The sequence below is a fragment of the Pan troglodytes genome, chromosome 8, assembly GCF_028858775.2.
Source record: "Pan troglodytes isolate AG18354 chromosome 8, NHGRI_mPanTro3-v2.0_pri, whole genome shotgun sequence".
Classification (NCBI taxonomy): Eukaryota; Metazoa; Chordata; class Mammalia; order Primates; family Hominidae; genus Pan; species Pan troglodytes.
In genome coordinates this window covers 122550066-122564501 of record NC_072406.2, presented here as the reverse complement: position 1 = coordinate 122564501, position 14436 = coordinate 122550066, and the positions used below count along the sequence as shown (strand labels likewise).

The 14436-nt window shown below is 48.8% G+C and overlaps 1 long non-coding RNA gene across 1 annotated transcript; it reads left to right on the top strand.

Moving 5' to 3' along the window:
- Positions 1-611: 611 nt before the first annotated feature.
- Positions 612-14218, top strand: LOC134807109 (uncharacterized). The gene is made up of 3 exons (XR_010146747.1): positions 612-1133; positions 5836-5999; positions 13472-14218. It is a non-coding gene; the product is annotated as an uncharacterized LOC134807109 (long non-coding RNA).
- Positions 14219-14436: the final 218 nt, after the last annotated feature.

The window sequence follows — 14436 nt, the reverse complement described above, 5'->3', positions numbered from 1 at the left end:
CGGGAATTTCTGGGGACCAAGACCACTCTCATCCCTAGTCCCTGTTTCCTGACCTTTCCAGATCTGCCCACACGGCCTCTTTGGCATCTTGACAAAAGCACTCATTGGGATGAGGTTCTTTGTTGCAGTTGCCTGTGGACACAGATGGTCTTTTCCAGCCAAAGAAAGACAGGAGAAGCGCAGGCCCATGTGTGGCTGCATTGGTCTGCAACAAACAAGATTCATTCATTTGGTCCTTCATGCATTCTTTTTCTTTTTTTTTTTTCTTTTTTAAAATAAGACAGGGATCTCACTATGTTCCCCAGGCTGGTCTCCAACTCCTGGGCTCAAGTAATCCTCCTGCCTCAGTCTTTCAAAGTGCTGGGATTACAGGCGTGAGCTACTAACCCTGGCCATACTTTCTTTCATTCAATAAATATTTATCAGTGGCTTACTCTGTGCCAGGCATGTGTGAGGACCTACAGTTCAGAGGTGAACAAGGGAGATATGTCTCATGAAACTTATATTTTAATTGGTGTGGTGGGTGACAATGGTTGAGGAATCAAGTCATATCTTTGGAAACTGGTAAGTATTAAAAAGAAAAATAAAACAAGGCAATGCCAAGAGAGAGGCTCTAGAGATAGGGGAAGAGAAATGGCAACAAATTGGATGGAGTGGTCAGGGAAGGCCTCAAAGAGGAAGTGACTCAGGCGGCATCTGCTGTGAGACAGGAATCTGGCTCTGCAGCAACATGGGAACACAGCATTCTTGGCACAGATGCCCTGGGATGGGAACGAGGAGGCCAGGGTGCCAGGAGCTTTGTGGAAGAGGCAGGCAGAAGCTGAATCTTGGGACCATCCTTTCTCACCTTGCATGGCCCAACAAGTCTGTGTAGGGCCTTTTCCAGGAAGGCAGAGCCTACCCCTAGCTGACTCTGTGTCCCTTCCTGTGGTTGCCTCACTGGTCCAGTCTCACTGTCTCACTAGTCCCTCTGGCTCCCTCTGGCTACTTCCGGCTTCCTCTGGCAACAGACTACTGGGGGAGATAAGTGAGAATTGCAACATGCTCTCTCCTTACCCTCAAGGAACTAGGAAGATAGAATCTCTATGGACCCCACAAGACGACTGATACTACAGACTAGGCAAGAGCACCAGGTGAGGGCTGAGGGGAAGTTTTGGGAGGTGTGCATGACCACTGAGAATGTAGGGCAGAGGTGTCAGGGAAGTGAGAAGAGCTCAGCCTGGACAGAGGGTAAGAACGAGCTGGAGATGGGGTGTGGATGGCAGTCCACATAGGAGGAAGGTAGAGCAAAGGAGTCCTCATGGGAAGGAAAGGACCAGAGGACAATCATACTCAGATCAGTTTGTCTCGCCCTTGGGCTGAGCCACTAGAAATGGAAGAGAAGCTTGGAAAAGGCGAAGGAGACACTCAGCCTTGGGAAAGTCAGTGAAGTGGCATGGAGCATTCTGGACACATATGCCCAAAGACAGGAATGAGGACTCTGGAGCTACACTACTTGGGTTCAAATTTGAATTCTGTTGCTTACTAATGCTGGGACCTTGACAAGTTACTTAACCCTTCTGTGACTCAGTTTCTCCATCTGTAAAACAGCGATCATAACAGTACCAAATTCATTTTATAAAGTTTAAATGAGTGAATAGTTGCAAAGCGCTTAGAATAAATAGTACCTGGCCCAGAATGATGTAAGTGTTGGCTAAATTAAATGAATGCTGGTGAGCAAGTGAGACTCTCATTCTGAAGCCAATGGGAAGCTCTCAGATGTTTCTGGGCTGTGCCATGCATGGAGGAAAAGAGTGCTCTGCTCTAATTCATCTGGTGCAGGCTGGATTGGAGGTGGACGGCCTGGGATCAGGAAAACAAGTTAGGAGTCTACTGCAATAGCCCAGACATGAACACTGATTGGCTGGTAGCGGGGCTGCTGGGGAGAATAGAGGGGTTGGAAGGCTGGAGGTTGCTGCTGAAGGAAGTGCTCCTAACATCTGGTGTCTGGAGACGGGACTGGGGCTAGTCGGGTACAGATGGAGGAAATGGAGGCCTTGAGCTTGAGTGATGGGGCGAATGTGGGGCTATGTCAGAGAGGGAAGCAGGAAAAGTCATCTGGTTTGGAGGAAGATGGTGCCAACACATGGACGTGTGTTGCCTTTGAGGCCATGGTGTGACCACAGTGTTCTGGGTGTGATTTCATATCCTGGGTCTGAGGAAAGGAATCCTAGGGGGTTGGATTCTGGCTCCTAGAGAGATGTGAGAACGAGAGTTTCAGCCCTGGCCTCTGCTCACCTGTACACCTGCACGTGTTTGGAGGAGGGTGGGTAGGCTGGGGACAGGCAGTAAATATTTAATGAGGCTGAGTCCACACATCCTCTGCATACTGTATTAAAAGGGCAGTCAGGAAAGGAAGACCCTGCTTGTGTCCACCACTCCCAGACACTCGGTAGTGACAGTGGTCAGTGCTCTCCTTACCCTCACCCCATTGCAGGGGAGAGGATCTCACAACTCAGCCCAAGGCTGACCACACTCCTCCGACTCTCACCTGGATAAGGGTCCCAGCTGGGGTCCAGGGACAGTGGTTGGGACCAATAGTATTTGACTACTGGTTTCTGTTAACAAGTGTTGACTGGGTACCTGCTTCGGGATCCAATGAGCACAAAATGTCCACTAACCAATGGATTTTTTGAGCATCTCCTCTGTTCAAGCTCTGTATAAGGCACGGGGCTCAAAGTAAAATTAAATGCTTGGTTCCAGAAACCGCATTAGCCTAGGTTTTTGTTTTCCATTTTTAATTATTAATGACAGTAGCTTCAATATAGATATCAGAGAACTGTATCCTTCTAGTCATGAAAATCTTGTTTTAGCCTGGCTTTTAAGTATAATCATTCCCTCCAATCTTTCCTATAAAGGGTTGTTAATTATATGAATTAATATATCTGTAAAATTTTATTGGGATTAGGTCCATAGCTTTCATTAGCTTCGTAAGGTTTTTTTTAAATCATATTTTTCTTATTTAGTTCAGAAAAGAATCAAGAAGAAAATTAAAATGGCCCATAATCCTACTGTCCAGATAACCTCTTGTTTTCACTTTTTAAATGCATATGGAAAATAATTCATGTTCTAGAAAGACACAAAATAAGCAGCAAAATTCTCTCACTGCTCCCTCCCCACTTCCGTTTCTCTTCCTAAAGCTTTGTGCTACTAATGGTTTCTTATATATCCCTCTAGAAAATGCTTAGTGCACTTATCAGCATTATAAATGCATTATGTACATCCTATTCTTAAAAGCTTCTCCCGGAGGTTAAGAACTATTGCTCTCTCTAGGCATGATTGTCTGTTTTTATGCTTTTTGCCCTGTTGATCTGCGTTTTAAAAAATAACAGAGGAAAGTCCTTCCTCTTTCTTTCTTTCTTTTTTTCTTTCCTTCCTTCCTTCTTCCTTTATTTTCCTTTTTTTTCTTTTTTGAGAGATGAGGTCTCACTCTGTCACCCAGGCACGCTGAAGTGAAGCAGTGCAGTCATAGCTCACTGCAGCCTCAACCTCCCAGGCACAAGCAATCCTCCCATCTCAGCCTCCAGAGTAGCTGGGACCACAGGCATGCACCACCATGCCTAGTTACTTTAAAAAAATTTTTTGTAGAGACGGTCTCACTGTGTTGCCCAGGCTGATCTCAAACTCCTGTACTCAAGTGATCCACCCGCCTTGGCCTCCTAAAGTGCTGGGAATACAGGCGTGAACCACCATGCCTGGTCAAGGAACTCATTTTCTAACGCTCCTCTGCCTTGGACTAGTGGACAGATGTCAGGAAGTTACTTTACCTTGCTGAGCCTCAGTTTCCTCATTCTTGTGGGGACTCAATGGCAGTGTCAATGCAGAAAGGCCTGGGCACACAATAGGCCTTCCATAAATGGTCAGTGCTTTCCCTTAGGCCCTTTTGGAAGGAGGAGGGGCTGCCAGTTCTAAATAAATGTTACAGAAGGGCCTGTCATCAGTTGCCCCTCAGAGTGACCTGTCACTTTGTTCCCAGCTATAAGAAGAAGAGTGTGGGAGTCCCCTGACTGGAGGTGACAGGGTCACACAAATTCCTCACCCTTGGTGTTGGTGCCCACCCCAGGAGCTCAGGCAATCCAGACCCCAGGAGACTGATGTCATCTGTCCCTGGTTGGGAAGGAATCTCTGCCAACAGCTGAGACAGGCCTCTGATATACAGCCCCTGTCACCTCCCCCTCTTCTTTCTCTGAGCTGAGGCTTTAAGACCTGTGTGACTCCAGCTTCAGAGGGAAAATGGCTTACAGGAAAGGTCTCCAGTATCATCTGGGACCAGGGGCGGCTTGGCTATTGTCAAGCTGTGACCAGCCCCAGGAAGCCAGAAAGAAGGGCAGGACTCCAGTCCGAGGAGGTGGGGGCTGTGGTGATGGCAGATGAGGCAGAAGGTGGACGAAGACCATTTGTTGTATGCTGGGAAGCACTGGCCACAGTGCTGGGTCCTTGGCAGGTGTTACTTGCTGGGGCCTCCCAGCTGCACTCCCACTTTGTAGATGAGGACTCTGAGACTCAGAGAGGCAAGCCACCTTGCCTTTCGGGGAAGCAATGGCAGAATCAGGACTGGCATCACCTGCGTAGTCCAGCGCTTATGTTTTACTACGTTGGCCACAGGTAGACGTGAGGGAGGGCACCAGACAGGACACCTAGGGTCTGGGCCACAAAGTGGCTGCCCACTCACAGGCACAGACACACTTCTCCCGGGGTCCACTTCTGCCAGTCCTGCTGTGTCTGTATTCTCAGAGTCTAGGACAGTGCCTGGCGCATAGTAGGTGCTCAGGAAGTCTTTGTGGAACGAAGAAGGGAATGGACAACAAAAATGCCTGCTGGTCTAATTAGACTGGCCCACCCCATACTCTCAGGTGGACCCTCCCTAACTTGATGTGTTCTCAGGGCTCTGTGACAAGGGGTACGAGCTTGGTACCAAGCTCCTGGGCAGACTTTGGAAAGAATCGCTGACCCAACTCTATTCAGTAGCTTCTTGCCAGACCTCCTAGGAGGGATGGAAGAGCAGCGCCCAGCTAAAAGTGGGGTGCCAGACCCAGGCTGGTCTCTTCTTGCCGGCTGACCTTAGGGACTGACTTTGTCCCCCCATCTGCTGTGCTTTCTTCCCGGTAACACACAGTGGGGCTGGGAAGGCACTAAAGCCTGAAGGCTGTTGGAGGACCGCCCAGGGCTCAGGGCTGAGAGAGGAAGGGAGGAGTGCAACAAAGGTCACAGCAGGTCTGCCTTTGTTCCCCAGTGTGGAGGTAGAGTCCCAGCTCCTGGAGAGAGTCACATGTCCATAAAGAAGCTTGGCCTGGCCGGGCACAGTGGCTCACGCCTGTAATCCCAGCATTTTGGGAGGCCAAGGTAGGTGGATCATTTGAGGTCAGGAGGTCGAGACCAGCCTGCCAACATGGTGAAACCCCGTCACTACTAAAAATACAAAAATTAGCTGGGCATGGTGGTGGGCGCCTATAGTCCCAACTGCTCGGGAGACTGAGGCAGGAAAATCTCTTGAACCCAGCAGGTGGAGGTTGCAGTGATCTGAGATCATGCCACTGCACTCCAGCCTGGGCGACAGAGCGAGACTCCATCTCAAAAAAAAAAAAAAAGAAAGAAAAGAAAAAAAGAAAAAAAAAAGGAAAAATAGAAGCCTGGCCCAGGAGGAGCACATATTTGATAACAGTTAAGAGCAATAATTAGGGAGCATTCATCATGCATCAGACACAGGTGCATTCCGTGTAATAGTCTCATTTAACCCTCACAACACACTTAGGAAGTAAGTACTATAATCAGCATTTTTCTCATCTCATTTTACAGATGAGAAAATGGAGGTACCAAAAAGTGGGCTCTGAACTGTGGAGCCTGGCTCCAGAGCCCTTGTATTTGACTACTGGGATCCACCGTTATTCTCACAGCCGCGTTTCCCACAGGGCTGCTTTGTATGGCCTCTTAGAAAAGTCCTGCCTGTCTCCACCATCCAGGTGAGCCAAGGTCATCTGTGAAGAGCTCAAGGACAAAGCTGAGAAAGCCAGCTCTGGGGGAGGGTCAGGAGGGCTGGGGGAGGAGGAGCCCCGGTGAAGATGATGTTGGCCAGATGGACACTGGGGGACAAGAGCAGAGTGTGTGAAGGCCCAGTGGCGTGGTGCGTTTCGTGGTGCTCCCTTCACTTAGGCTAGAGAGTGATGTGTAAAGGGGAGGAGTTTTGAAAGATAAAACCGGAAGTGTCATGCATAGAGAATTAGGGCTTTATCACTTGTCTGGGTGGTGGAGGCTGAGACTAGTGTTTTAAACACAGCGGTGTGACAGCTAGCTGAGTGTCACAGTGGTGGCCAGGCCCTGGGAGAAGTGCTCCACCTCCATTCTGTCGCTGCACCCTCTGAATGTCCTGCGAGACGAGGACTGGTATTCTTTCTTTCTTTCTTTCTTTCTTTTTTTTTTTAGACAGAGTCTCCCTCTGTTGCCCAGGCTGGAGTGCAGTGGCACGATCTCCGCTCACTGCAAGCTCCGCCTCCCAGGTTCACGCCATTCTCCTGCCTCAGCCTCCCGAGTAGCTGGGACTACAGGACTACAGGCATCCGCCACCAAGCCTGGCTAATCTTTTGTATTTTTAGCAGAGAAGGGGTTTCACCATGTTAGCCAGGCTGGACTCGATATCCTCACCTAGTGATCTGCCCACCTCAGCCTCCCAAAGTGCTGGGATTACAGGCATGAGCCACCATGCCCAGCCAAGGACTGGTATTCTTTCTTTCAGGAGCTCCTTAAGGCCTTGGAGTATCTTAGGAGCCCTGAACTTCCAGGTAAAAAGTCCAGTTCCTTTGCTGGAGAGGCCACGTGGAGAGAGGGTGGCCCTGATGGCTAGGAAGAGAAGCCTAGCGATCCCTGTCTTCCAGCTGAGCCCAGGCCTCTGCCAGCCACTAGCCTGCTGAGTGCAGCCATACGAGTGACCCCCAGCAAGGCAAGCAAAAAAACTGCCACATAAGCGGAGAAGAGCTGACCCCTCCAAGCTGAGTCCACACTGCAGAGTCATGAACAAATAATTATTTTAAGCCACTAAGTTTTGGGTTTTTGTTTTAACTCAGCAATAGATTTATTTTTATTTTCATATTTTTAGAGATAAGGTCTCCCTCTGTTGCCTAGGCTGGAGTGTAATGCATAATCATAGCTCACTGCAGCCTTGAACTCCTGGGCTCAAGCAATCCTCCCATCCCAGCCTCCTGAGTACAGGCATGTGCTGTCACACCCAGCTAACTGTTTTTACTTTTATTTTTTTACTTTTAGTAGAGACAGTGGTCTCCCTATGTTGCCCAGGCTGGATTCAAACTCCTGGCCTCAAGTGATCCTCCTGTCTCGGACTCCGAAAGTGTTGGGATTACAGGTGTGAGCTGCCATGCTTGGCCAGCAATAGATATTTGAACCAGGAATTGGGAAGGAAACTGACCTTGGAGATCCTGAATGAATGAAAACATAAAACCCTGGTGAACTACTGACTGAGATGCTTTTTTTCCTCCTCAGGGAAGCTTTTCTAGGTGGATCGGGCCCAGCCTGGCTCACCCAGGCCACTTTGGCCACTTTTCTTTGTTCAGCCACCATTAATTACTCACATGTGTCTGTTTCCCAAGCCCTGGCAGCAGGTTCACCGGGAGAAGGGGCCTAGAGAGTCATGTTCTTTTTTTTTTTTCTTTTCGAGACAAAGTCTCACTGTGTCATCCAGGCTGGAGTGCAGTGGCGCGATCTCAGCTCACTGCAAGCTCCACCTTCCGGTTCACACCATTCTCCTGCCTCAGTCTCCCGAGTAGCTGGGACTACAGGCGCCCGCCAACACGCCCGGCTAATTTTTTGTATTTTTAGTAGAGACAGGGTTTCACCGTGTTAGCCAGGATGGTCTCGATCTCCTGACCTCGTGATCCGCCCATCTCAGTCTCCCAAAGTGCTGGGATTACAGGCGTGAGCCACCGCGCCCAGCCTGTTCAGCCACCGTTAATTACTAACAAGTGTCTGTTTCCCAAGCCCTGGCCGCAGGTTCACCAGGAAAGGGGCCTAGAGAGCCATGTTCTTTTGCTTTGCAGAGCTTCAGTGAGAGTTCTGCAGGTAGCGGAGGCCCAGTTCAGAGTGCTGTCTGATGCACACAAATCAGCTTCTAGTTCAGGCCTTCATCCCAAGTGAGGTGGTAGTGGAGGCAAACCCTTTGGAGCCAAAGTGCCTGGTCCAAAGCCCAGCTCTGCCACTTGTTTGCTGTATGACCTTGGACAACTCAAGTCACCTCTCTGAGCCTCTATCTCCTTATCCATAAAGTGGGGAGAACAATGCCCCACCTTGTGAAGGTAAATGAAATCACATCTGTAAAGAGCCTAACAGTGCCTGGCATATGTGTCCCCATACATAGCCACATTCACCCCTTCTATCTACAAATCGAGTGAGCAACTTTAGGTTCCAATGTCCCCCTCCATAGTCCACCTCAAAAACCTTTTCTCCACAGGTCAAGCCTGAGCCTGAAATTCTGGCATCAGTCATTGTTTTTGGTTATGCTTCCACCCAACAGCAGGTCTGCTGGAGCGAGGCTGGTGATGTAGTAAGCTGCACTTCTTTTTTTTTTTTTTTTTTGGAGACAGGATCTCTCTCTGTCTCCCAGGCTGGAGTGCCGTGGCATGATCAGGGATCACTGTAGCCTTGACTTCCTGGGTTCAAGCAATCCTCCCATCTCAGCCTCCAGAGTAGCTGGGACTACAGACATGTACCACCACACCTGGCTAATTTTTTTACTTTACTCTTTTTGTAGAGATGGGGTCTCACCATGTTACCCAGGCTTGTCTTAAATTCCTGGGATCAAGGGATCCTCCCGAGTAGCTGGGACTACAGACATGTACCACCACACCTGGCTAATTTTTTTACTTTACTCTTTTTGTAGAGATGGGGTCTCACCATGTTACCCAGGCTTGTCTTAAATTCCTGGGATCAAGGGATCCTCCCGTCCCAGCCTCCCAAAGTTCTGGGATTACAGGCATGAGCCACCATGCTCAGCACAAGCCTCACTTCTAGAATCAGAAGATCTGGGCTCTAGTCTTAGCCCTTGCGCCTGCTGGCTGGAAGACCTTGGGCAAGTAGCTTGTCCCGTGTGCAGTGGTTCCTGCCTTGGCCTAGAGAGTTACTGGGAGGCTCCAGTGAGTACCCACAGACATGAAAGAACTTTGCCACTGGTATAGGATCAAGTGTGATCATCTCAATGATGACACCATTTTTGGTCCTCTCAGTAGGAATTGGTTCACTAGAGCTATGCTGTCCAAAATAAAATTAAAATTAAAACACAAGTCTAGGCTGGGTGCGGTGGCTCATGCCTATAATCCCAGAACTTTGAGAGGCCAAGGATCACCTGAGGTCAGGAGTTCAAGACCAGCCTGGCCAACATGGTGAAACCCTGTCTCCCTAAACATACAAAAATTAGCCGGGCATGATGGTGTATGCCTGTAGTCCCAGGTACATGCCTGTATTCGGGAAGCTGAGGTAGGAGAATCAGTTGAACCTGGGAGGCAGAGGTTGCAGTGAGGCGAGATCACGTCACTGCACTCCAGCCTGGGTGACAGAGCAAGACTCCATCTCAAAAACAACAACAACAACAAACAAAACAAAACAAAAAAACAAAAAACAAAAACCAACCAAACAAAAACCAAAAAACATAAGTCTTCATTCTCATGAGCCACATTTCAAGTACTCAATAGCCACATGTGGCTGGTGTCCACCATATTGGACAGCACAAATAGAGAATATTTCCATCATTGCAGAAAGTTCCATTGGTCAACATTGCCCTAGTGTTTTTCCAATAGGACAGCTGGCGACAGAAATGGGAGGGAGAGATGGGGGCAGAGGAAGCCTGAGCCCAGATGGGTGGGTGGCATGGACGTTTTGTTTGTTTTTGTAGACCCTGTTGGGCTGACTGGATTCAGGGATGGCCACCGCCCTTGACCTCCTCCCTGTTAACAGTCATCCTGGGCAGGTTCACTGGAAACAGCATTTTCTCACCTTGAGGTCAGGGAGCCTGGGGCCACCTCCAACAGGAAGTGGCCAGAGTAGCTTGGGGCCAGGCTGGGCACTACATGCTAATTTATCGCTGGGCCTGGTTGTGCAGGGGTGGGCCGAAGGGTTGTTGGGTGCTCCTCCTCCTGTCCCCGGAGCAGCCCAGTTGGAAGGGCATGGCAGGGAGCAGGCGCAGCAGCACCAGGGCGACGGTACCTGAGCTCGGTGCTAAGGGACCAATTAGCCAGTCATGGGGTGCATCCCAGGACCTTGCTGCCAACCCTCAGAGGCTCCCTGAGTCCCAGATCTTCTCCCCATGCCAGGCTGAGGCACCAAGAACCCAGCCCGTTCAGGGGCACTAGCATCAGCCAGTATAGCTTGGCCAACAGGCTGTGTGGCAGGGGAGGCCCGGAGAGCAGAAGGGACAGATCAAAGGCCCCACTGCATGAGAGGCCCAGCTGGGAGCAGACCCCAGGGAATCCTCATTTCCTGACTCATTTGATTAAGTTCTTTCCTGCCAATCCAAACAGACACACAAACCGTATTCACATATGTATTCATATGTGAATCTACCCAGAGATGGAGAGCAGACACACAGGCATCCAGACATGCACAGCAGACGTGCCCTCATGGGTGCAGGCTCATGGCTGTACTTACACATGTGCAGGTGGGCCCAGAATTCATCCCTGTTCCCCTAAACCAAAAATACCTTCCGTTAGCTGAAAGTTTAAACTGTGTATCTTGCTGAACAAAATCAACCCTCAGGTCCCCCTATCCGTTGTTGACTACAAACTGAACACCCTGAAGTACCGTGAGCCCCCACACCTTGCATGGGGGCTGGGGGAGGGGGCATCCACCTGGATGCATCACCTTCCTCTGCATTCAGCCAGAGGCTTGGTCTCTCAGGACAATGAGAACGTGAGAACACAGCACCTACTCTCGGGGTCTCCCAGGCATTCCTGGGAAGGCACCTTCCTTTCCCCAATCAGGCCTCCTCTGTAATCTTCACAAGAGCTTCAGTTTTCCCATGGGCCCCCCGTCCCTCCCACCCTCTGAGGCAGGCAGGCAGGCAGCATAACAAGTGACAAATGAAAACTCACTTTCTCGGCCAGGCATGGTGGCTCACACCTGTCATCCTAGCACTTTGAGAGGCCGAGGTGGGAGGATTGCTTGAACCCAGGAATTCAAAAGCAGCCTGGGCAACATATCAAGACCCCATCTCTTATAAAGAAAATAAAAAGTCATTTTCTCAGCTGGGTACAGTGACTCACAACTGCAATCCCAGAACTTTGGGAGGCCGGGGTGGGAGGATCACTTGAGCCCAGGAGTTTCTGACCAGCCTGGGCAATATAGTGAGACCCCATCTCTATAAAGTAAATAAGTAAATTTTTTAAAAGTCATTTTCTTTTTTTTTTTTTTTTTTTTTTTGAGACGGAGTCTCGCTCTGTCGCCCAGGCTGGAGTGCAGTGGCGCGATCTCGGCTCACTGCAAGCTCCGCCTCCCGGGTTCACGCCATTCTCCTGCCTCAGCCTCCCGAGTAGCTGGGACTACAGGCGCCCGCTACCACGCCCGGCTAATTTTTTGTATTTTTAGTAGAGACGGGGTTTCACCGTGTTAGCCAGGATGGTCTCGATCTCCTGACCTCGTGATCCGCCCGCCTCGGCCTCCCAAAGTGCTGGGATTACAGGCGTGAGCCACCGCGCCCGGCCAAAAGTCATTTTCTAATGAACGGGTGTGGACCAGGGCTGGGGCAAGCTGGGAGTGGGGAGGGTAAAGTTCCTAGAAGTCTTTGGGGCTCTGGGGTGTCATTGGTTCGCAGCTGAAACCCTGTTTTTGGCAGTTAGTCAGGGCTGTCAGAAGCCGCCGCTGACCACCTCCCTCCCTGCCCCAGTGCCAGGTTCACTCTCCCTGTTAGCCTTTGTGAACTTTAGCCACCTGCCCAGGGCCAGGCTTTCTCTTGGAATCAGACTTTCACAAAGGATTCTCAGAAAAAGACAGGCACCATCCTCTCAGCCCCAGCCTGGCAAACACCCTACACTCCTTCCTATGGTTCCTCGGTCCACTCCCAATTTTTTTTGTGGGGGGACGGAGTCTCACTCTGTTGCCCAACCTGGAATGCCATGGCACATTCTCAGCTCACTGCAACCTCCACCTCCCGAGTTCAAGCAACTCTCTTTCCTCAGCCTCCCTCCCAAGTAGCTGGGACTACAGGTGCATGCCATCACACCCGGCTAATTTTTGTGTTTTTAGTAGAGATAGGGTTTCCCCATGTTGGCCAGGCTGGTCTCGAACTCCTGACCTCAGGTAATCCACCCACCTCGGCCTCCCAAAGTGCTGGGATTATAGGCGTGAGCCACTGTGCCCGGCCCACTCCCAAGTTTTTAACCCATTCTGCCTCAAAGCTGGTCAGCTATCAGTAGTATCAACTCCCATCCCCAAACCCAGTGGGAATTTAAAACCATAGGAAATATTCTTGTGTCAACCCAGAGGGTGAAATATCTTCCTGCTTTGTGCCCTCTTAAGGCCAAGAAAAAATTATTAAATAATAACAAATCACTTAAAAATAACAATTTTCCCAGCCTGGGCAACATGGCAAGATCCCATCTCTACAAAAAAATAAATAAATAAAATAAACTAGCTAGGCATGGTGTCACATGCCTGTAGTTCCAGCTACTTGGGAGGTTGAGGCAGGAGGATCATGTGAGCCCAGAAGTTCAAGGTTGCAGTGAGCTATGACTGCGCCACTGCACTACAGCCTGGGTAACAGAGTGAGACCCTGTTTCTAAAAAAAATGAATAAATAAATAAATTAATAATAATTTTAAAATATGAACTAACATTATTTACATAATAAGAATTCATTTTAAAATAATGGCTTGGTTACTCTGGGCTCACTGCTTATAGGGTAGCCCTGCTCCACAAGGAGCAGTGAAAATGTATAATAATAATAATAATAATAATAATAATAACAATAATGGCTATCACTAGAATGTAAGCAACAATATAAACCCTACAAGGGTAGGTATTTTTTCCATTTTGTTTGCCAATGGATCCCAATAACCTAGAGCAGTGCTTGGCATATTGCAGGTTCTCAGTAAGTATTTGTTGACTAAAGTAATTACTGTTAGACACTATCTAAGTGCCTTTCAAGGATCGGTTTAATTAATTGTTACAACATCTTGAGGTGAGTAATATTGCACCCATTTTGCAGACTGAGGCAGAGATAAACTAAGAAATCCAGCCAAAGTCACATACCTAGTAAAGGGAGACTGTGTCCAAGCAGCCTGGCCCTAGGGCCCAGGCTCTTGATCACCAAGTCTATTGCCTTCCCTAACAGCAGTATCCTTAATAGCAATTATATTTCCTTAATAGCAATTATATTTCATTGAACTGTTTTTGTTCTGTTTCTCATACAATAATTTATTGATATCTGTGTCTCCTACCAGACTATGATGTCCGTGAGGTCAGAGGAAAGGGAGAATGTCTCACATACAGAAAATGCTTGATCAACATTGATGGAATCATAAATGGTATTTCCTTGTATCTCTCCGTGTACTGTATATGTCATTCACCAAATGTCTTGAAAACGATTTGGGGTTGGGGGAAAGGACGGAGGGGACAGTGGCTAGAAGCACAGAGTCCAGAGTCTGAAGTACTGGGTTTTAATTCCTGTCTCTATCCCTTTCTAGCTATGTGAACTTGGGCAAGTTACTCAGCCTCTTGGCCTCAGTTTGATCATCTATTAAATGGGGATAATAACAGCTTCTGCCTGCTAGAATTGTTGTAAGGATTAAATGAGATAATGCTTGATCCATGCTTGGCATAGTAAGGGCTCTATAAATGGCAGCTATTGTCACTGGTAATATGATGTTGTGTAACTTCTGCTTGCCCTGTGTCTCATGTGAAGCTGAAGCCTCCCATTAGCCCTTCCGCAGGCCACAGCCGGCAGCTTGTGGGCAGGTGCCTGCAACAGGCATGACCCACTCCTCCCCATCTGTCAGGGTGAATCCTCCACCACTTCCGGTCAGAGCTTACAACCTACTTATTAGGTTAATTAGGCACAACACCTTTCCAAAGATACCTTGGCACCAAAGCCAGCCCTAACATCTGGTGAGCAGCTTGACAAGGATTTGGGAAATGACACGTTGTTATCAGCCTCTGGCTGAAGCAAGTGGGTTGAGTTGGGGGGCAGAGGAACCATCCCATTCCTCTCTGGGGATCACTGGATGACTCCTGGGGTCTTCTCTGGGTAGGAATGCCAGATAAAATATAGGACACCCTTGTTAAATTTGAATTTCAGATAAACACCAAATACTTTTTTAGAATAAGCATGTCCCAAATATTACAAGGAAAATACTTATATTAAAAACTATTTGGTGTTTATCTGAAATTCAAATTTAACTGGGCATCC